The 22,308-nt window shown below is 40.1% G+C and overlaps 9 non-coding genes across 9 annotated transcripts; all 9 read left to right on the top strand.

Annotated features, from left to right (window-relative positions):
• Positions 1 to 1,882: 1,882 nt before the first annotated feature.
• TRNAI-UAU (transfer RNA isoleucine (anticodon UAU)) lies at positions 1,883 to 1,977 on the top strand. The gene is made up of 2 exons: positions 1,883 to 1,920; positions 1,942 to 1,977. It is a non-coding gene; the product is annotated as a tRNA-Ile (tRNA).
• Positions 1,978 to 4,285: 2,308 nt separating this feature from the next.
• Positions 4,286 to 4,380, top strand: TRNAI-UAU (transfer RNA isoleucine (anticodon UAU)). The gene is made up of 2 exons: positions 4,286 to 4,323; positions 4,345 to 4,380. It is a non-coding gene; the product is annotated as a tRNA-Ile (tRNA).
• A 2,309-nt stretch (positions 4,381 to 6,689) lies between these two features.
• TRNAI-UAU (transfer RNA isoleucine (anticodon UAU)) lies at positions 6,690 to 6,784 on the top strand. The gene is made up of 2 exons: positions 6,690 to 6,727; positions 6,749 to 6,784. It is a non-coding gene; the product is annotated as a tRNA-Ile (tRNA).
• Positions 6,785 to 9,093: 2,309 nt separating this feature from the next.
• On the top strand, positions 9,094 to 9,188 carry TRNAI-UAU (transfer RNA isoleucine (anticodon UAU)). Its single transcript has 2 exons — positions 9,094 to 9,131; positions 9,153 to 9,188. It is a non-coding gene; the product is annotated as a tRNA-Ile (tRNA).
• A 2,309-nt stretch (positions 9,189 to 11,497) lies between these two features.
• Positions 11,498 to 11,592, top strand: TRNAI-UAU (transfer RNA isoleucine (anticodon UAU)). Its single transcript has 2 exons — positions 11,498 to 11,535; positions 11,557 to 11,592. It is a non-coding gene; the product is annotated as a tRNA-Ile (tRNA).
• A 2,308-nt stretch (positions 11,593 to 13,900) lies between these two features.
• On the top strand, positions 13,901 to 13,995 carry TRNAI-UAU (transfer RNA isoleucine (anticodon UAU)). Its single transcript has 2 exons — positions 13,901 to 13,938; positions 13,960 to 13,995. It is a non-coding gene; the product is annotated as a tRNA-Ile (tRNA).
• Positions 13,996 to 16,304: 2,309 nt separating this feature from the next.
• TRNAI-UAU (transfer RNA isoleucine (anticodon UAU)) lies at positions 16,305 to 16,399 on the top strand. Its single transcript has 2 exons — positions 16,305 to 16,342; positions 16,364 to 16,399. It is a non-coding gene; the product is annotated as a tRNA-Ile (tRNA).
• Positions 16,400 to 18,708: 2,309 nt separating this feature from the next.
• Positions 18,709 to 18,803, top strand: TRNAI-UAU (transfer RNA isoleucine (anticodon UAU)). The gene is made up of 2 exons: positions 18,709 to 18,746; positions 18,768 to 18,803. It is a non-coding gene; the product is annotated as a tRNA-Ile (tRNA).
• A 2,309-nt stretch (positions 18,804 to 21,112) lies between these two features.
• Positions 21,113 to 21,207, top strand: TRNAI-UAU (transfer RNA isoleucine (anticodon UAU)). Its single transcript has 2 exons — positions 21,113 to 21,150; positions 21,172 to 21,207. It is a non-coding gene; the product is annotated as a tRNA-Ile (tRNA).
• Positions 21,208 to 22,308: the final 1,101 nt, after the last annotated feature.

Genomic DNA, 22,308 nt, shown 5'->3' with positions numbered 1-22,308 from the left:
CAAAATTCATTTTTAATTTGTCTGCAATTTTGAAAAATAATGCCTGCTAGAAGTCAACTTTTTAAAATGATTTCATTCATGACACGTATTTCTCTAACCTGTGATTGTGGTCCATGCTCAATTTCTCTTTTCCTCATCCCCATCCTGATTCTACTTCTTGAGACACCAGGTTCACTTCTTTATCCACCCCAACCAATCAAGGTCACCAAATCTATCAAACAAGTCTGCCTGCATTCACTTTCACTTTAAGTACAAGATAAGTTGTATCATTTGAACAGAGAGCATGAGAAAAGGAAGTTTATGGTGAGTGGTGGCTGGGGTTTTGAGGATTCACCTCATTTTCCTGAGAGCCGAGGTATCTGGGAGCTATAGTGTTTTGAGAGGAAAGAAATTAAAATCTCCAAGGTGCCACTGCTCGAGCCCTATAACGCTCGTTATGTGGAAGCAGATTGAGCAGAAAGAGAGGTCAGATACTCGCTCAACCTTTCCAAGGGACGGTAAACATTGAGTTATTATCTGGTTTTGCCTAGCAGGGTGAGAACAGCGTTTGTCAGGCGTTTGTCAGGCAATCGGAAGGGGAGACGAATGAGTCGTAGTTCTCTGGTATTATTCAAGTCTTCTTGCTAAGATAAAAGTAGAAAAGGGAACGTTGACAATAAGCAAGCTTAAAACGAGGTGTGATTCCTAGGTGAAATAACTTGAAAAGAGTTAAGATTTAAAAGATAAACAGAAGATCCTGATGAGGATTGAACTCGTGTCCCCTGGTTCCAAAAAATCCGTGCTTTGCCACTGAGCTACAAAGCCGGAGGATTTCCATATCTCAGAGTGCCATATGTAGTCTTAAGGCAGAATGTGGCCAGCTGTGAGTTTCAGAGTATGAGTGGAAACCTATGTACTTATGAATGTCAACATATAGGCACACATTAAACTACATTCTTAAGGCACTTTTCGTGGAAGGTGGCAAAACTCTATATTCTTAGGAGAATATTAAAGAACTCACATTACTCAGGATATGGATATCAGTAGTTAGTATCTCTGCAATCTGAGACATTTACAGGAAACTACTCATCAGAAGGGATATGTCAGTGCAGGGCAGACATAAATAAATGGCTCTTCAAACAGCTGACACTTTAGTAGTAAGAGCTGCTTTCTATTCCTTCCAGATATCCAAACTAAGTTGAAGGCCATGCTTGAAGGAAAGACATTCTTCTGGGCTCTCCATGAAAGACTAACTTTCTAATAAACACAACACCCTCTATTTTATTTAATGTATTTGCTACAATGGATTAGCCAGATGGGATCATCTAACGATTTCTGGATGTGTCTCGAAAGAGAGCGTGATTATACTGGGAGCAGTGCTGTCCTTCAAAAACCAACATGATCGGACTTTGACGATGGTGGGATTTGTATCCACACATGCAGAGCACACTGTATGGGCAGTCCGCCACCTTAACCACTCACCCACTTCATCCACCCTGTAACAGGATTTAAAGCATTTGTACACATGAGGTACTCTGTTGACACTAGTCTGTAGCTAAAATGAAAACAGTTGAAGTAAGATATCCAACTACCCACCTTCCCCCAACTTGGGTCCAACATATCATTTTCTGGCTAAATTCCTCCTTTGTGCTTATGAGACATAACAATTAGATTCCCCTAGACTTTGTCGGAACTGACGAGATATAATTGAATGTGGTTTTCAAAAGACTGAATTTTATGTTACAGGACAATTATAGAATCTTTTCCGGTTCCACTGTAATTGTAGTAATCAGGGTAACATGTTTGCATGTGAGCTGATCTTGCATACGGTATGTTGATGACGATCCTGTCGTCTACTAAGTCACCTCTAGGTGGCGCAGTTGGACTCATGGTGTATGTGTGAGCTCCAGTGGCGCAATCGGTTAGCGCACGGTACTTATACAGCAGTACTTGCACTGAGCCATGCCGAGGTTGTGATTTCGAGCCTCACCTGGAGCAACTGCATTAACTTTTTTAAATCATTTCAATGAAAGGAAAAATTAAACTCAGATTAAAGATGGCGCTTGCTAAAGATTATTTACTTCTATTCAGAATCTTCCTGTCTAACTCCTCCGGGTCCCTAGGATCACATCACCTTCGGGACGATTCGTTTCACTGCATTATGATGTGCTGACTTGTGAACTATGCATTCACATCAGTGTATTCAAAAATAAATTTGCTAAATAACAAGAATAATAAAAACAGTATAGTCGTATGAATAGCCATAAATTGAAGAGCTGCAAAAAATGTTGATCAACCAAATTGAATAAAATATAACTCATATAAATGGCAAAAGGATAGCATCATCACACAAAGGCCTTAGCCAAATATGCTATTCCTCTAAAGTAGATTGTACCTCTTGTGTGCTGTGATTGTTCCTCCAATACAAAATTCATTTTTAATTTGTCTGCAATTTTGAAAAATAATGCCTGCTAGAAGTCAACTTTTAAAAATGATTTCATTCATGACACGTATTTCTCTAACCTGTGATTGTGGTCCATGCTCAATTTCTCTTTTCCTCATCCCCATCCTGATTCTACTTCTTGAGACACCAGGTTCACTTCTTTATCCACCCCAACCAATCAAGGTCACCAAATATATCAAACAAGTCTGCCTGCATTCACTTTCACTTTAAGTACAAGATAAGTTGTATCATTTGAACAGAGAGCATGAGAAAAGGATGTTTATGGTGAGTGGTGGCTGGGGTTTTGAGGATTCACCTCATTTTCCTGAGAGCCGAGGTATCTGGGAGCTATAGTGTTTTGAGAGGAAATAAATTAAAATCTCCAAGGTGCCACTGCTCGAGCCCTATAACGCTCGTTATGTGGAAGCAGATTGAGCAGAAAGAGAGGTCAGATACTCGCTCAACCTTTCCAAGGGACGGTAAACATTGAGTTATTATCTGGTTTTGCCTAGCAGGGTGAGAACAGCGTTTGTCAGGCGTTTGTCAAGCAATCGGAAGGGGAGACGAATGAGTCGTAGTTCTCTGGTATTATTCAAGTCTTCTTGCTAAGATAAAAGTAGAAAAGGGAACGTTGACAATAAGCAAGCTTAAAACGAGGTGTGATTCCTAGGTGAAATAAGTTGAAAAGAGTTAAGATTTAAAAGATAAACAGAAGACCCTGATGAGGATTGAACTCGTGTCCCCTGGTTCCAAAAAATTAGTGCTTTGCCACTGAGCTACAAAGCCAGACGGTTTCCGATCTCAGAGTGCCATATGTAGTCTTAAGGCAGAATGTGGCCAGCTGTGACTTTCAGAGTATGAGTGGAAGCCTATGTACTTATGAATGTCAACATATAGGCACAAATTAAACTACATTCTTAAGGCACTTTTCTTGGAAGGTGGCAAAACTCTATATTCTTAGGAGAATATTAAAGTACTCACATTACTCAGGATATGGATATCAGTAGTTAGTATCTCTGCAATCTGAGACATTTACAGGAAACTGCTCATCAGAAGGGATATGTCAGTGCAGGGCAGACATAAATAAATGGCTCTTCAAACAGCTGACACTTTAGTAGTAAGAGCTGCTTTCTATTCCTTCCAGATATCCAAACTAAGTAGAAGGCCATGCTTGAAGGAAAGACATTCTTCTGGGCTCTCCATGAAAGACTAACTTTCTAATAAACACAACACCCTCTATTTTATTTAATGTATTTGCTACAATGGATTAGCCAGATGGGATCATCTAACGATTTCTGGATGTGTCTCGAAAGAGAGCGTAATTATACTGGGAGCAGTGCTGACCTTCAAAAACCAACATGATCGGACTTTGACGATGGTGGGATTTGTATCCACACATGCAGAGCACACTGTATGGGCAGTCCGCCACCTTAACCACTCACCCACTTCATCCACCCTGTAACATGATTTAAAGCATTTGTACACACGAGGTACTCTGTTGACACTAGTCTGTAGCTAAAATTAAAACAGTTGAAGTAAGATATCCAACTACCCACCTTCCCCCAACTTGGGTCCAACATATCATTTTCTGGCTAAATTCCTCCTTTGTGCTTATGAGACATAACAATTAGATTCCTCTAGACTTTGTCGGAACTGACGAGATATAATTGAATGTGGTTTTCAAAAGACTGAATTTTATGTTACAGGACAATTATAGAATCTTTTCCGGTTCCACTGTAATTGTAGTAATCAGGGTAACATGTTTGCATGTGAGCTGATCTTGCATACGGTATGTTGATGACGATCCTGTCGTCTACTAAGTCACCTCTAGGTGGCGCAGTTGGACTCATGGTGTATGTGTGAGCTCCAGTGGCGCAATCGGTTAGCGCGCGGTACTTATACAGCAGTACTTGCACTGAGCCATGCCGAGGTTGTGAGTTGGAGCCTCACCTGGAGCAACTGCATTATCTTTTTTAAATCATTTCAATGAAAGGAAAAATTAAACTCAGATTAAAGATGGCGCTTGCTAAAGATTATTTACTTCTATTCAGAATCTTCCTGTCTAACTCCTCCGGGTCCCTAGGATCACATCGCCTTCGGGACGATTCGTTTCACTGCATTATGATGTGCTGACTTGTGAACTATGCATTCACATCAGTGTATTCAAAAAGAAATTTGCTAAATAACAAGAATAATAAAAACAGTATAGTCGCATGAATAGCCATAAATTGAAGAGCTGCAAAAAATGTTGATCAACCAAATTGAATAAAATATAACTCATATAAATGGCAAAAGGATAGCATCATCACACAAAGGCCTTAGCCAAATATGCTATTCCTCTAAAGTAGATTGTACCTCTTGTGTGCTGTGATTGTTCCTCCAATACTAAATTCATTTTTAATTTGTCTGCAATTTTGAAAAATAATGCCTGCTGGAAGTCAACTTTTTAAAATGATTTCATTCATGACACGTATTTCTCTAACCTGTGATTGTGGTCCATGCTCAATTTCTCTTTTCCTCATCCCCATCCTGATTCTACTTCTTGAGACACCAGGTTCACTTCTTTATCCACCCCAACCAATCAAGGTCACCAAATCTATCAAACAAGTCTGCCTGCATTCACTTTCACTTTAAGTACAAGATAAGTTGTATCATTTGAACAGAGAGCATGAGAAAAGGAAGTTTATGGTGAGTGGTGGCTGGGGTTTTGAGGATTCACCTCATTTTCCTGAGAGCCGAGGTATCTGGGAGCTATAGTGTTTTGAGAGGAAAGAAATTAAAATCTCCAAGGTGCCACTGCTCGAGCCCTATAACGCTCGTTATGTGGAAGCAGATTGAGCAGAAAGAGAGGTCAGATACTCGCTCAACCTTTCCAAGGGACGGTAAACATTGAGTTATTATCTGGTTTTGCCTAGCAGGGTGAGAACAGCGTTTGTCAGGCGTTTGTCAGGCAATCGGAAGGGGAGACGAATGAGTCGTAGTTCTCTGGTATTATTCAAGTCTTCTTGCTAAGATAAAAGTAGAAAAGGGAACGTTGACAATAAGCAAGCTTAAAACGAGGTGTGATTCCTAGGTGAAATAACTTGAAAAGAGTTAAGATTTAAAAGATAAACAGAAGATCCTGATGAGGATTGAACTCGTGTCCCCTGGTTCCAAAAAATCCGTGCTTTGCCACTGAGCTACAAAGCCGGAGGATTTCCATATCTCAGAGTGCCATATGTAGTCTTAAGGCAGAATGTGGCCAGCTGTGAGTTTCAGAGTATGAGTGGAAACCTATGTACTTATGAATGTCAACATATAGGCACACATTAAACTACATTCTTAAGGCACTTTTCGTGGAAGGTGGCAAAACTCTATATTCTTAGGAGAATATTAAAGAACTCACATTACTCAGGATATGGATATCAGTAGTTAGTATCTCTGCAATCTGAGACATTTACAGGAAACTACTCATCAGAAGGGATATGTCAGTGCAGGGCAGACATAAATAAATGGCTCTTCAAACAGCTGACACTTTAGTAGTAAGAGCTGCTTTCTATTCCTTCCAGATATCCAAACTAAGTAGAAGGCCATGCTTGAAGGAAAGACATTCTTCTGGGCTCTCCATGAAAGACTAACTTTCTAATAAACACAACACCCTCTATTTTATTTAATGTATTTGCTACAATGGATTAGCCAGATGGGATCATCTAACGATTTCTGGATGTGTCTCGAAAGAGAGCGTGATTATATTGGGAGCAGTGCTGACCTTCAAAAACCAACATGATCGGACTTTGACGATGGTGGGATTTGTATCCACACATGCAGAGCACACTGTATGGGCAGTCCGCCACCTTAACCACTCACCCACTTCATCCACACTGTAACAGGATTTAAAGCATTTGTACACATGAGGTACTCTGTTGACACTAGTCTGTAGCTAAAATGAAAACAGTTGAAGTAAGATATCCAACTACCCACCTTCCCCCAACTTGGGTCCAACATATCATTTTCTGGCTAAATTCCTCCTTTGTGCTTATGAGACATAACAATTAGATTCCCCTAGACTTTGTCGGAACTGACGAGATATAATTGAATGTGGTTTTCAAAAGACTGAATTTTATGTTACAGGACAATTATAGAATCTTTTCCGGTTCCACTGTAATTGTAGTAATCAGGGTAACATGTTTGCATGTGAGCTGATCTTGCATACGGTATGTTGATGACGATCCTGTCGTCTACTAAGTCACCTCTAGGTGGCGCAGTTGGACTCATGGTGTATGTGTGAGCTCCAGTGGCGCAATCGGTTAGCGCGCCGTACTTATACAGCAGTACTTGCACTGAGCCATGCCGAGGTTGTGAGTTCGAGCCTCACCTGGAGCAACTGCATTAACTTTTTTAAATCATTTCAATGAAAGGAAAAATTAAACTCAGATTAAAGATGGCGCTTGCTAAAGATTATTTACTTCTATTCAGAATCTTCCTGTCTAACTCCTCCGGGTCCCTAGGATCACATCACCTTCGGGACGATTCGTTTCACTGCATTATGATGTGCTGACTTGTGAACTATGCATTCACATCAGTGTATTTAAAAAGAAATTTGCTAAATAACAAGAATAATAAAAACAGTATAGTCGCATGAATAGCCATAAATTGAAGAGCTGCAAAAAATGTTGATCAACCAAATTGAATAAAATATAACTCATATAAATGGCAAAAGGATAGCATCATCACACAAAGGCCTTAGCCAAATATGCTATTCCTCTAAAGTAGATTGTACCTCTTGTGTGCTGTGATTGTTCCTCCAATACAAAATTCATTTTTAATTTGTCTGCAATTTTGAAAAATAATGCCTGCTAGAAGTCAACTTTTTAAAATGATTTCATTCATGACACGTATTTCTCTAACCTGTGATTGTGGTCCATGCTCAATTTCTCTTTTCCTCATCCCCATCCTGATTCTACTTCTTGAGACACCAGGTTCACTTCTTTATCCACCCCAACCAATCAAGGTCACCAAATCTATCAAACAAGTCTGCCTGCATTCACTTTCACTTTAAGTACAAGATAAGTTGTATCATTTGAACAGAGAGCATGAGAAAAGGATGTTTATGGTGAGTGGTGGCTGGGGTTTTGAGGATTCACCTCATTTTCCTGAGAGCCGAGGTATCTGGGAGCTATAGTGTTTTGAGAGGAAATAAATTAAAATCTCCAAGGTGCCACTGCTCGAGCCCTATAACGCTCGTTATGTGGAAGCAGATTGAGCAGAAAGAGAGGTCAGATACTCGCTCAACCTTTCCAAGGGACGGTAAACATTGAGTTATTATCTGGTTTTGCCTAGCAGGGTGAGAACAGCGTTTGTCAGGCGTTTGTCAGGCAATCGGAAGGGGAGACGAATGAGTCGTAGTTCTCTGGTATTATTCAAGTCTTCTTGCTAAGATAAAAGTAGAAAAGGGAACGTTGACAATAAGCAAGCTTAAAACGAGGTGTGATTCCTAGGTGAAATAAGTTGAAAAGAGTTAAGATTTAAAAGATAAACAGAAGATCCTGATGAGGATTGAACTCGTGTCCCCTGGTTCCAAAAAATCCGTGCTTTGCCACTGAGCTACAAAGCCGGAGGATTTCCATATCTCAGAGTGCCATATGTAGTCTTAAGGCAGAATGCGGCCAGCTGTGAGTTTCAGAGTATGAGTGGAAACCTATGTACTTATGAACGTCAACATATAGGCACACATTAAACTACATTCTTAAGGCACTTTTCGTGGAAGGTGGCAAAACTCTATATTCTTAGGAGAATATTAAAGAACTCACATTACTCAGGATATGGATATCAGTAGTTAGTATCTCTGCAATCTGAGACATTTACAGGAAACTACTCATCAGAAGGGATATGTCAGTGCAGGGCAGACATAAATAAATGGCTCTTCAAACAGCTGACACTTTAGTAGTAAGAGCTGCTTTCTATTCCTTCCAGATATCCAAACTAAGTAGAAGGCCATGCTTGAAGGAAAGACATTCTTCTGGGCTCTCCATGAAAGACTAATTTTCTAATAAACACAACACCCTCTATTTTATTTAATGTATTTGCTACAATGGATTAGCCAGATGGGATCATCTAACGATTTCTGGATGTGTCTCGAAAGAGAGCGTAATTATACTGGGAGCAGTGCTGACCTTCAAAAACCAACATGATCGGACTTTGACGATGGTGGGATTTGTATCCACACATGCAGAGCACACTGTATGGGCAGTCCGCCACCTTAACCACTCACCCACTTCATCCACCCTGTAACAGGATTTAAAGCATTTGTACACACGAGGTACTCTGTTGACACTAGTCTGTAGCTAAAATGAAAACAGTTGAAGTAAGATATCCAACTACCCACCTTCCCCCAACTTGGGTCCAACATATCATTTTCTGGCTAAATTCCTCCTTTGTGCTTATGAGACATAACAATTAGATTCCCCTAGACTTTGTCGGAACTGACGAGATATAATTGAATGTGGTTTTCAAAAGACTGAATTTTATGTTACAGGACAATTATAGAATCTTTTCCGGTTCCACTGTAATTGTAGTAATCAGGGTAACATGTTTGCATGTGAGCTGATCTTGCATACGGTATGTTGATGACGATCCTGTCGTCTACTAAGTCACCTCTAGGTGGCGCAGTTGGACTCATGGTGTATGTGTGAGCTCCAGTGGCGCAATCGGTTAGCGCGCGGTACTTATACAGCAGTACTTGCACTGAGCCATGCCGAGGTTGTGAGTTCGAGCCTCACCTGGAGCAACTGCATTATCTTTTTTAAATCATTTCAATGAAAGGAAAAATTAAACTCAGATTAAAGATGGCGCTTGCTAAAGATTATTTACTTCTATTCAGAATCTTCCTGTCTAACTCCTCCGGGTCCCTAGGATCACATCGCCTTCGGGACGATTCGTTTCACTGCATTATGATGTGCTGACTTGTGAACTATGCATTCACATCAGTGTATTCAAAAAGAAATTTGCTAAATAACAAGAATAATAAAAACAGTATAGTCGCATGAATAGCCATAAATTGAAGAGCTGCAAAAAATGTTGATCAACCAAATTGAATAAAATATAACTCATATAAATGGCAAAAGGATAGCATCATCACACAAAGGCCTTAGCCAAATATGCTATTCCTCTAAAGTAGATTGTACCTCTTGTGTGCTGTGATTGTTCCTCCAATACAAAATTCATTTTTAATTTGTCTGCAATTTTGAAAAATAATGCCTGCTAGAAGTCAACTTTTTAAAATGATTTCATTCATGACACGTATTTCTCTAACCTGTGATTGTGGTCCATGCTCAATTTCTCTTTTCCTCATCCCCATCCTGATTCTACTTCTTGAGACACCAGGTTCACTTCTTTATTCACCCCAACCAATCAAGGTCACCAAATCTATCAAACAAGTCTGCCTGCATTCACTTTCACTTTAAGTACAAGATAAGTTGTATCATTTGAACAGAGAGCATGAGAAAAGGAAGTTTATGGTGAGTGGTGGCTGGGGTTTTGAGGATTCACCTCATTTTCCTGAGAGCCGAGGTATCTGGGAGCTATAGTGTTTTGAGAGGAAAGAAATTAAAATCTCCAAGGTGCCACTGCTCGAGCCCTATAACGCTCGTTATGTGGAAGCAGATTGAGCAGAAAGAGAGGTCAGATACTCGCTCAACCTTTCCAAGGGACGGTAAACATTGAGTTATTATCTGGTTTTGCCTAGCAGGGTGAGAACAGCGTTTGTCAGGCGTTTGTCAGGCAATCGGAAGGGGAGACGAATGAGTCGTAGTTCTCTGGTATTATTCAAGTCTTCTTGCTAAGATAAAAGCAGAAAAGGGAACGTTGACAATAAGCAAGCTTAAAACGAGGTGTGATTCCTAGGTGAAATAACTTGAAAAGAGTTAAGATTTAAAAGATAAACAGAAGATCCTGATGAGGATTGAACTCGTGTCCCCTGGTTCCAAAAAATCCGTGCTTTGCCACTGAGCTACAAAGCCGGAGGATTTCCATATCTCAGAGTGCCATATGTAGTCTTAAGGCAGAATGTGGCCAGCTGTGAGTTTCAGAGTATGAGTGGAAACCTATGTACTTATGAATGTCAACATATAGGCACACATTAAACTACATTCTTAAGGCACTTTTCGTGGAAGGTGGCAAAACTCTATATTCTTAGGAGAATATTAAAGAACTCACATTACTCAGGATATGGATATCAGTAGTTAGTATCTCTGCAATCTGAGACATTTACAGGAAACTACTCATCAGAAGGGATATGTCAGTGCAGGGCAGACATAAATAAATGGCTCTTCAAACAGCTGACACTTTAGTAGTAAGAGCTGCTTTCTATTCCTTCCAGATATCCAAACTAAGTAGAAGGCCATGCTTGAAGGAAAGACATTCTTCTGGGCTCTCCATGAAAGACTAACTTTCTAATAAACACAACACCCTCTATTTTATTTAATGTATTTGCTACAATGGATTAGCCAGATGGGATCATCTAACGATTTCTGGATGTGTCTCGAAAGAGAGCGTGATTATACTGGGAGCAGTGCTGTCCTTCAAAAACCAACATGATCGGACTTTGACGATGGTGGGATTTGTATCCACACATGCAGAGCACACTGTATGGGCAGTCCGCCACCTTAACCACTCACCCACTTCATCCACCCTGTAACAGGATTTAAAGCATTTGTACACATGAGGTACTCTGTTGACACTAGTCTGTAGCTAAAATGAAAACAGTTGAAGTAAGATATCCAACTACCCACCTTCCCCCAACTTGGGTCCAACATATCATTTTCTGGCTAAATTCCTCCTTTGTGCTTATGAGACATAACAATTAGATTCCCCTAGACTTTGTCGGAACTGACGAGATATAATTGAATGTGGTTTTCAAAAGACTGAATTTTATGTTACAGGACAATTATAGAATCTTTTCCGGTTCCACTGTAATTGTAGTAATCAGGGTAACATGTTTGCATGTGAGCTGATCTTGCATACGGTATGTTGATGACGATCCTGTCGTCTACTAAGTCACCTCTAGGTGGCGCAGTTGGACTCATGGTGTATGTGTGAGCTCCAGTGGCGCAATCGGTTAGCGCACGGTACTTATACAGCAGTACTTGCACTGAGCCATGCCGAGGGTGTGATTTCGAGCCTCACCTGGAGCAACTGCTTTAACTTTTTTAAATCATTTCAATGAAAGGAAAAATTAAACTCAGATTAAAGATGGCGCTTGCTAAAGATTATTTACTTCTATTCAGAATCTTCCTGTCTAACTCCTCCGGGTCCCTAGGATCACATCACCTTCGGGACGATTCGTTTCACTGCATTATGATGTGCTGACTTGTGAACTATGCATTCACATCAGTGTATTCAAAAATAAATTTGCTAAATAACAAGAATAATAAAAACAGTATAGTCGTATGAATAGCCATAAATTGAAGAGCTGCAAAAAATGTTGATCAACCAAATTGAATAAAATATAACTCATATAAATGGCAAAAGGATAGCATCATCACACAAAGGCCTTAGCCAAATATGCTATTCCTCTAAAGTAGATTGTACCTCTTGTGTGCTGTGATTGTTCCTCCAATACAAAATTCATTTTTAATTTGTCTGCAATTTTGAAAAATAATGCCTGCTAGAAGTCAACTTTTAAAAATGATTTCATTCATGACACGTATTTCTCTAACCTGTGATTGTGGTCCATGCTCAATTTCTCTTTTCCTCATCCCCATCCCGATTCTACTTCTTGAGACACCAGGTTCACTTCTTTATCCACCCCAACCAATCAAGGTCACCAAATATATCAAACAAGTCTGCCTGCATTCACTTTCACTTTAAGTACAAGATAAGTTGTATCATTTGAACAGAGAGCATGAGAAAAGGATGTTTATGGTGAGTGGTGGCTGGGGTTTTGAGGATTCACCTCATTTTCCTGAGAGCCGAGGTATCTGGGAGCTATAGTGTTTTGAGAGGAAATAAATTAAAATCTCCAAGGTGCCACTGCTCGAGCCCTATAACGCTCGTTATGTGGAAGCAGATTGAGCAGAAAGAGAGGTCAGATACTCGCTCAACCTTTCCAAGGGACGGTAAACATTGAGTTATTATCTGGTTTTGCCTAGCAGGGTGAGAACAGCGTTTGTCAGGCGTTTGTCAGGCAATCGGAAGGGGAGACGAATGAGTCGTAGTTCTCTGGTATTATTCAAGTCTTCTTGCTAAGATAAAAGTAGAAAAGGGAACGTTGACAATAAGCAAGCTTAAAACGAGGTGTGATTCCTAGGTGAAATAAGTTGAAAAGAGTTAAGATTTAAAAGATAAACAGAAGACCCTGATGAGGATTGAACTCGTGTCCCCTGGTTCCAAAAAATTAGTGCTTTGCCACTGAGCTACAAAGCCAGACGGTTTCCGATCTCAGAGTGCCATATGTAGTCTTAAGGCAGAATGTGGCCAGCTGTGACTTTCAGAGTATGAGTGGAAGCCTATGTACTTATGAATGTCAACATATAGGCACAAATTAAACTACATTCTTAAGGCACTTTTCTTGGAAGGTGGCAAAACTCTATATTCTTAGGAGAATATTAAAGTACTCACATTACTCAGGATATGGATATCAGTAGTTAGTATCTCTGCAATCTGAGACATTTACAGGAAACTGCTCATCAGAAGGGATATGTCAGTGCAGGGCAGACATAAATAAATGGCTCTTCAAACAGCTGACACTTTAGTAGTAAGAGCTGCTTTCTATTCCTTCCAGATATCCAAACTAAGTAGAAGGCCATGCTTGAAGGAAAGACATTCTTCTGGGCTCTCCATGAAAGACTAACTTTCTAATAAACACAACACCCTCTATTTTATTTAATGTATTTGCTACAATGGATTAGCCAGATGGGATCATCTAACGATTTCTGGATGTGTCTCGAAAGAGAGCGTAATTATACTGGGAGCAGTGCTGACCTTCAAAAACCAACATGATCGGACTTTGACGATGGTGGGATTTGTATCCACACATGCAGAGCACACTGTATGGGCAGTCCGCCACCTTAACCACTCACCCACTTCATCCACCTTGTAACATGATTTAAAGCATTTGTACACACGAGGTACTCTGTTGACACTAGTCTGTAGCTAAAATGAAAACAGTTGAAGTAAGATATCCAACTACCCACCTTCCCCCAACTTGGGTCCAACATATAATTTTCTGGCTAAATTCCTCCTTTGTGCTTATGAGACATAACAATTAGATTCCCCTAGACTTTGTCGGAACTGACGAGATATAATTGAATGTGGTTTTCAAAAGACTGAATTTTATGTTACAGGACAATTATAGAATCTTTTCCGGTTCCACTTTAATTGTAGTAATCAGGGTAACATGTTTGCATGTGAGCTGATCTTGCATACGGTATGTTGATGACGATCCTGTCGTCTACTAAGTCACCTCTAGGTGGCGCAGTTGGACTCATGGTGTATGTGTGAGCTCCAGTGGCGCAATCGGTTAGCGCGCGGTACTTATACAGCAGTACTTGCACTGAGCCATGCCGAGGTTGTGAGTTCGAGCCTCACCTGGAGCAACTGCATTATCTTTTTTAAATCATTTCAATGAAAGGAAAAATTAAACTCAGATTAAAGATGGCGCTTGCTAAAGATTATTTACTTCTATTCAGAATCTTCCTGTCTAACTCCTCCGGGTCCCTAGGATCACATCGCCTTCGGGACGATTCGTTTCACTGCATTATGATGTGCTGACTTGTGAACTATGCATTCACATCAGTGTATTCAAAAAGAAATTTGCTAAATAACAAGAATAATAAAAACAGTATAGTCGCATGAATAGCCATAAATTGAAGAGCTGCAAAAAATGTTGATCAACCAAATTGAATAAAATATAACTCATATAAATGGCAAAAGGATAGCATCATCACACAAAGGCCTTAGCCAAATATGCTATTCCTCTAAAGTAGATTGTACCTCTTGTGTGCTGTGATTGTTCCTCCAATACAAAATTCATTTTTAATTTGTCTGCAATTTTGAAAAATAATGCCTGCTAGAAGTCAACTTTTTAAAATGATTTCATTCATGACACGTATTTCTCTAACCTGTGATTGTGGTCCATGCTCAATTTCTCTTTTCCTCATCCCCATCCTGATTCTACTTCTTGAGACACCAGGTTCACTTCTTTATTCACCCCAACCAATCAAGGTCACCAAATCTATCAAACAAGTCTGCCTGCATTCACTTTCACTTTAAGTACAAGATAAGTTGTATCATTTGAACAGAGAGCATGAGAAAAGGAAGTTTATGGTGAGTGGTGGCTGGGGTTTTGAGGATTCACCTCATTTTCCTGAGAGCCGAGGTATCTGGGAGCTATAGTGTTTTGAGAGGAAAGAAATTAAAATCTCCAAGGTGCCACTGCTCGAGCCCTATAACGCTCGTAATGTGGAAGCAGATTGAGCAGAAAGAGAGGTCAGATAATCGCTCAACCTTTCCAAGGGACGGTAAACATTGAGTTATTATCTGGTTTTGCCTAGCAGGGTGAGAACAGCGTTTGTCAGGCGTTTGTCAGGCAATCGGAAGGGGAGACGAATGAGTCGTAGTTCTCTGGTATTATTCAAGTCTTCTTGCTAAGATAAAAGCAGAAAAGGGAACGTTGACAATAAGCAAGCTTAAAACGAGGTGTGATTCCTAGGTGAAATAACTTGAAAAGAGTTAAGATTTAAAAGATAAACAGAAGATCCTGATGAGGATTGAACTCGTGTCCCCTGGTTCCAAAAAATCCGTGCTTTGACACTGAGCTACAAAGCCGGAGGATTTCCATATCTCAGAGTGCCATATGTAGTCTTAAGGCAGAATGCGGCCAGCTGTGAGTTTCAGAGTATGAGTGGAAACCTATGTACTTATGAATGTCAACATATAGGCACACATTAAACTACATTCTTAAGGCACTTTTCGTGGAAGGTGGCAAAACTCTATATTCTTAGGAGAATATTAAAGAACTCACATTACTCAGGATATGGATATCAGTAGTTAGTATCTCTGCAATCTGAGACATTTACAGGAAACTACTCATCAGAAGGGATATGTCAGTGCAGGGCAGACATAAATAAATGGCTCTTCAAACAGCTGACACTTTAGTAGTAAGAGCTGCTTTCTATTCCTTCCAGATATCCAAACTAAGTAGAAGGCCATGCTTGAAGGAAAGACATTCTTCTGGGCTCTCCATGAAAGACTAACTTTCTAATAAACACAACACCCTCTATTTTATTTAATGTATTTGCTACAATGGATTAGCCAGATGGGATCATCTAACGATTTCTGGATGTGTCTCGAAAGAGAGCGTGATTATACTGGGAGCAGTGCTGACCTTCAAAAACCAACATGATCGGACTTTGACGATGGTGGGATTTGTATCCACACATGCAGAGCACACTGTATGGGCAGTCCGCCACCTTAACCACTCACCCACTTCATCCACCCTGTAACAGGATTTAAAGCATTTGTACACATGAGGTACTCTGTTGACACTAGTCTGTAGCTAAAATTAAAACAGTTGAAGTAAGATATCCAACTACCCACCTTCCCCCAACTTGGGTCCAACATATCATTTTCTGGCTAAATTCCTCCTTTGTGCTTATGAGACATAACAATTAGATTCCTCTAGACTTTGTCGGAACTGACGAGATATAATTGAATGTGGTTTTCAAAAGACTGAATTTTATGTTACAGGACAATTATAGAATCTTTTCCGGTTCCACTGTAATTGTAGTAATCAGGGTAACATGTTTGCATGTGAGCTGATCTTGCATACGGTATGTTGATGACGATCCTGTCGTCTACTAAGTCACCTCTAGGTGGCGCAGTTGGACTCATGGTGTATGTGTGAGCTCCAGTGGCGCAATCGGTTAGCGCGCGGTACTTATACAGCAGTACTTGCACTGAGCCATGCCGAGGTTGTGAGTTGGAGCCTCACCTGGAGCAACTGCATTATCTTTTTTAAATCATTTCAATGAAAGGAAAAATTAAACTCAGATTAAAGATGGCGCTTGCTAAAGATTATTTACTTCTATTCAGAATCTTCCTGTCTAACTCCTCCGGGTCCCTAGGATCACATCGCCTTCGGGACGATTCGTTTCACTGCATTATGATGTGCTGACTTGTGAACTATGCATTCACATCAGTGTATTCAAAAAGAAATTTGCTTAATAACAAGAATAATAAAAACAGTATAGTCGCATGAATAGCCATAAATTGAAGAGCTGCAAAAAATGTTGATCAACCAAATTGAATAAAATATAACTCATATAAATGGCAAAAGGATAGCATCATCACACAAAGGCCTTAGCCAAATATGCTATTCCTCTAAAGTAGATTGTACCTCTTGTGTGCTGTGATTGTTCCTCCAATACTAAATTCATTTTTAATTTGTCTGCAATTTTGAAAAATAATGCCTGCTGGAAGTCAACTTTTTAAAATGATTTCATTCATGACACGTATTTCTCTAACCTGTGATTGTGGTCCATGCTCAATTTCTCTTTTCCTCATCCCCATCCTGATTCTACTTCTTGAGACACCAGGTTCACTTCTTTATCCACCCCAACCAATCAAGGTCACCAAATCTATCAAACAAGTCTGCCTGCATTCACTTTCACTTTAAGTACAAGATAAGTTGTATCATTTGAACAGAGAGCATGAGAAAAGGAAGTTTATGGTGAGTGGTGGCTGGGGTTTTGAGGATTCACCTCATTTTCCTGAGAGCCGAGGTATCTGGGAGCTATAGTGTTTTGAGAGGAAAGAAATTAAAATCTCCAAGGTGCCACTGCTCGAGCCCTATAACGCTCGTTATGTGGAAGCAGATTGAGCAGAAAGAGAGGTCAGATACTCGCTCAACCTTTCCAAGGGACGGTAAACATTGAGTTTTTATCTGGTTTTGCCTAGCAGGGTGAGAACAGCGTTTGTCAGGCGTTTGTCAGGCAATCGGAAGGGGAGACGAATGAGTCGTAGTTCTCTGGTATTATTCAAGTCTTCTTGCTAAGATAAAAGTAGAAAAGGGAACGTTGACAATAAGCAAGCTTAAAACGAGGTGTGATTCCTAGGTGAAATAACTTGAAAAGAGTTAAGATTTAAAAGATAAACAGAAGATCCTGATGAGGATTGAACTCGTGTCCCCTGGTTCCAAAAAATCCGTGCTTTGCCACTGAGCTACAAAGCCGGAGGATTTCCATATCTCAGAGTGCCATATGTAGTCTTCAGGCAGAATGTGGCCAGCTGTGAGTTTCAGAGAATGAGTGGAAACCTATGTACTTATGAATGTCAACATATAGGCACACATTAAACTACATTCTTAAGGCACTTTTCGTGGAAGGTGGCAAAACTCTATATTCTTAGGAGAATATTAAAGAACTCACATTACTCAGGATATGGATATCAGTAGTTAGTATCTCTGCAATCTGAGACATTTACAGGAAACTACTCATCAGAAGGGATATGTCAGTGCAGGGCAGACATAAATAAATGGCTCTTCAAACAGCTGACACTTTAGTAGTAAGAGCTGCTTTCTATTCCTTCCAGATATCCAAACTAAGTAGAAGGCCATGCTTGAAGGAAAGACATTCTTCTGGGCTCTCCATGAAAGACTAACTTTCTAATAAACACAACACCCTCTATTTTATTTAATGTATTTGCTACAATGGATTAGCCAGATGGGATCATCTAACGATTTCTGGATGTGTCTCGAAAGAGAGCGTGATTATATTGGGAGCAGTGCTGACCTTCAAAAACCAACATGATCGGACTTTGACGATGGTGGGATTTGTATCCACACATGCAGAGCACACTGTATGGGCAGTCCGCCACCTTAACCACTCACCCACTTCATCCACACTGTAACAGGATTTAAAGCATTTGTACACATGAGGTACTCTGTTGACACTAGTCTGTAGCTAAAATGAAAACAGTTGAAGTAAGATATCCAACTACCCACCTTCCCCCAACTTGGGTCCAATATATCATTTTCTGGCTAAATTCCTCCTTTGTGCTTATGAGACATAACAATTAGATTCCCCTAGACTTTGTCGGAACTGACGAGATATAATTGAATGTGGTTTTCAAAAGACTGAATTTTATGTTACAGGACAATTATAGAATCTTTTCCGGTTCCGCTGTAATTGTAGTAATCAGGGTAACATGTTTGCATGTGAGCTGATCTTGCATACGGTATGTTGATGACGATCCTGTCGTCTACTAAGTCACCTCTAGGTGGCGCAGTTGGACTCATGGAGTATGTGTGAGCTCCAGTGGCGCAATCGGTTAGCGCGCCGTACTTATACAGCAGTACTTGCACTGAGCCATGCCGAGGTTGTGAGTTCGAGCCTCTCCTGGAGCAACTGCATTAACCTTTTTAAATCATTTCAATGAAAGGAAAAATTAAACTCAGATTAAAGATGGCGCTTGCTAAAGATTATTTACTTCTATTCAGAATCTTCCTGTCTAACTCCTCCGGGTCCCTAGGATCACATCACCTTCGGGACGATTCGTTTCACTGCATTATGATGTGCTGACTTGTGAACTATGCATTCACATCAGTGTATTCAAAAAGAAATTTGCTAAATAACAAGAATAATAAAAACAGTATAGTCGCATGAATAGCCATAAATTGAAGAGCTGCAAAAAAATGTTGATCAACCAAATTGAATAAAATATAACTCATATAAATGGCAAAAGGATAGCATCATCACACAAAGGCCTTAGCCAAATATGCTATTCCTCTAAAGTAGATTGTACCTCTTGTGTGCTGTGATTGTTCCTCCAATACAAAATTCATTTTTAATTTGTCTGCAATTTTGAAAAATAATGCCTGCTAGAAGTCAACTTTTTAAAATGATTTCATTCATGACACGTATTTCTCTAACCTGTGATTGTGGTCCATGCTCAATTTCTCTTTTCCTCATCCCCATCCTGATTCTACTTCTTGAGACACCAGGTTCACTTCTTTATCCACCCCAACCAATCAAGGTCACCAAATCTATCAAACAAGTCTGCCTGCATTCACTTTCACTTTAAGTACAAGATAAGTTGTATCATTTGAACAGAGAGCATGAGAAAAGGATGTTTATGGTGAGTGGTGGCTGGGGTTTTGAGGATTCACCTCATTTTCCTGAGAGCCGAGGTATCTGGGAGCTATAGTGTTTTGAGAGGAAATAAATTAAAATCTCCAAGGTGCCACTGCTCGAGCCCTATAACGCTCGTTATGTGGAAGCAGATTGAGCAGAAAGAGAGGTCAGATACTCGCTCAACCTTTCCAAGGGACGGTAAACATTGAGTTATTATCTGGTTTTGCCTAGCAGGGTGAGAACAGCGTTTGTCAGGCGTTTGTCAGGCAATCGGAAGGGGAGACGAATGAGTCGTAGTTCTCTGGTATTATTCAAGTCTTCTTGCTAAGATAAAAGTAGAAAAGGGAACGTTGACAATAAGCAAGCTTAAAACGAGGTGTGATTCCTAGGTGAAATAAGTTGAAAAGAGTTAAGATTTAAAAGATAAACAGAAGACCCTGATGAGGATTGAACTCGTGTCCCCTGGTTCCAAAAAATTAGTGCTTTGCCACTGAGCTACAAAGCCAGACGGTTTCCGATCTCAGAGTGCCATATGTAGTCTTAAGGCAGAATGTGGCCAGCTGTGACTTTCAGAGTATGAGTGGAAGCCTATGTACTTATGAATGTCAACATATAGGCACAAATTAAACTACATTCTTAAGGCACTTTTCTTGTAAGGTGGCAAAACTCTATATTCTTAGGAGAATATTAAAGTACTCACATTACTCAGGATATGGATATCAGTAGTTAGTATCTCTGCAATCTGAGACATTTACAGGAAACTGCACATCAGAAGGGATATGTCAGTGCAGGGCAGACATAAATAAATGGCTCTTCAAACAGCTGACACTTTAGTAGTAAGAGCTGCTTTCTATTCCTTCCAGATATCCAAACTAAGTAGAAGGCCATGCTTGAAGGAAAGACATTCTTCTGGGCTCTCCATGAAAGACTAACTTTCTAATAAACACAACACCCTCTATTTTATTTAATGTATTTGCTACAATGGATTAGCCAGATGGGATCATCTAACGATTTCTGGATGTGTCTCGAAAGAGAGCGTAATTATACTGGGAGCAGTGCTGACCTTCAAAAACCAACATGATCGGACTTTGACGATGGTGGGATTTGTATCCACACATGCAGAGCACACTGTATGGGCAGTCCGCCACCTTAACCACTCACCCACTTCATCCACCCTGTAACAGGATTTAAAGCATTTGTACACACGAGGTACTCTGTTGACACTAGTCTGTAGCTAAAATGAAAACAGTTGAAGTAAGATATCCAACTACCCACCTTCCCCCAACTTGGGTCCAACATATCATTTTCAGGCTAAATTCCTCCTTTGTGCTTATGAGACATAACAATTAGATTCCCCTAGACTTTGTCGGAACTGACGAGATATAATTGAATGTGGTTTTCAAAAGACTGAATTTTATGTTACAGGACAATTATAGAATCTTTTCCGGTTCCACTGTAATTGTAGTAATCAGGGTAACATGTTTGCATGTGAGCTGATCTTGCATACGGTATGTTGATGACGATCCTGTCGTCTACTAAGTCACCTCTAGGTGGCGCAGTTGGACTCATGGTGTATGTGTGAGCTCCAGTGGCGCAATCGGTTAGCGCGCGGTACTTATACAGCAGTACTTGCACTGAGCCATGCCGAGGTTGTGAGTTCGAGCCTCACCTGGAGCAACTGCATTATCTTTTTTAAATCATTTCAATGAAAGGAAAAATTAAACTCAGATTAAAGATGGCGCTTGCTAAAGATTATTTACTTCTATTCAGAATCTTCCTGTCTAACTCCTCCGGGTCCCTAGGATCACATCGCCTTCGGGACGATTCGTTTCACTGCATTATGATGTGCTGACTTGTGAACTATGCATTCACATCAGTGTATTAAAAAAGAAATTTGCTAAATAACAAGAATAATAAAAACAGTATAGTCGCATGAATAGCCATAAATTGAAGAGCTGCAAAAAATGTTGATCAACCAAATTGAATAAAATATAACTCATATAAATGGCAAAAGGATAGCATCATCACACAAAGGCCTTAGCCAAATATGCTATTCCTCTAAAGTAGATTGTACCTCTTGTGTGCTGTGATTGTTCCTCCAATACAAAATTCATTTTTAATTTGTCTGCAATTTTGAAAAATAATGCCTGCTAGAAGTCAACTTTTTAAAATGATTTCATTCATGACACGTATTTCTCTAACCTGTGATTGTGGTCCATGCTCAATTTCTCTTTTCCTCATCCCCATCCTGATTCTACTTCTTGAGACACCAGGTTCACTTCTTTATCCACCCCAACCAATCAAGGTCACCAAATCTATCAAACAAGTCTGCCTGCATTCACTTTCACTTTAAGTACAAGATAAGTTGTATCATTTGAACAGAGAGCATGAGAAAAGGAAGTTTATGGTGAGTGGTGGCTGGGGTTTTGAGGATTCACCTCATTTTCCTGAGAGCCGAGGTATCTGGGAGCTATAGTGTTTTGAGAGGAAAGAAATTAAAATCTCCAAGGTGCCACTGCTCGAGCCCTATAACGCTCGTTATGTGGAAGCAGATTGAGCAGAAAGAGAGGTCAGATACTCGCTCAACCTTTCCAAGGGACGGTAAACATTGAGTTATTATCTGGTTTTGCCTAGCAGGGTGAGAACAGCGTTTGTCAGGCGTTTGTCAGGCAATCGGAAGGGGAGACGAATGAGTCGTAGTTCTCTGGTATTATTCAAGTCTTCTTGCTAAGATAAAAGTAGAAAAGGGAACGTTGACAATAAGCAAGCTTAAAACGA

The sequence above is a fragment of the Pleurodeles waltl genome, chromosome 6, assembly GCF_031143425.1.
Source record: "Pleurodeles waltl isolate 20211129_DDA chromosome 6, aPleWal1.hap1.20221129, whole genome shotgun sequence".
Taxonomy (NCBI): Eukaryota; Metazoa; Chordata; class Amphibia; order Caudata; family Salamandridae; genus Pleurodeles; species Pleurodeles waltl.
The sequence above is the reverse complement of the archived record's forward strand: the minus strand, read 5'-3'. Positions and strand labels throughout refer to the sequence as shown.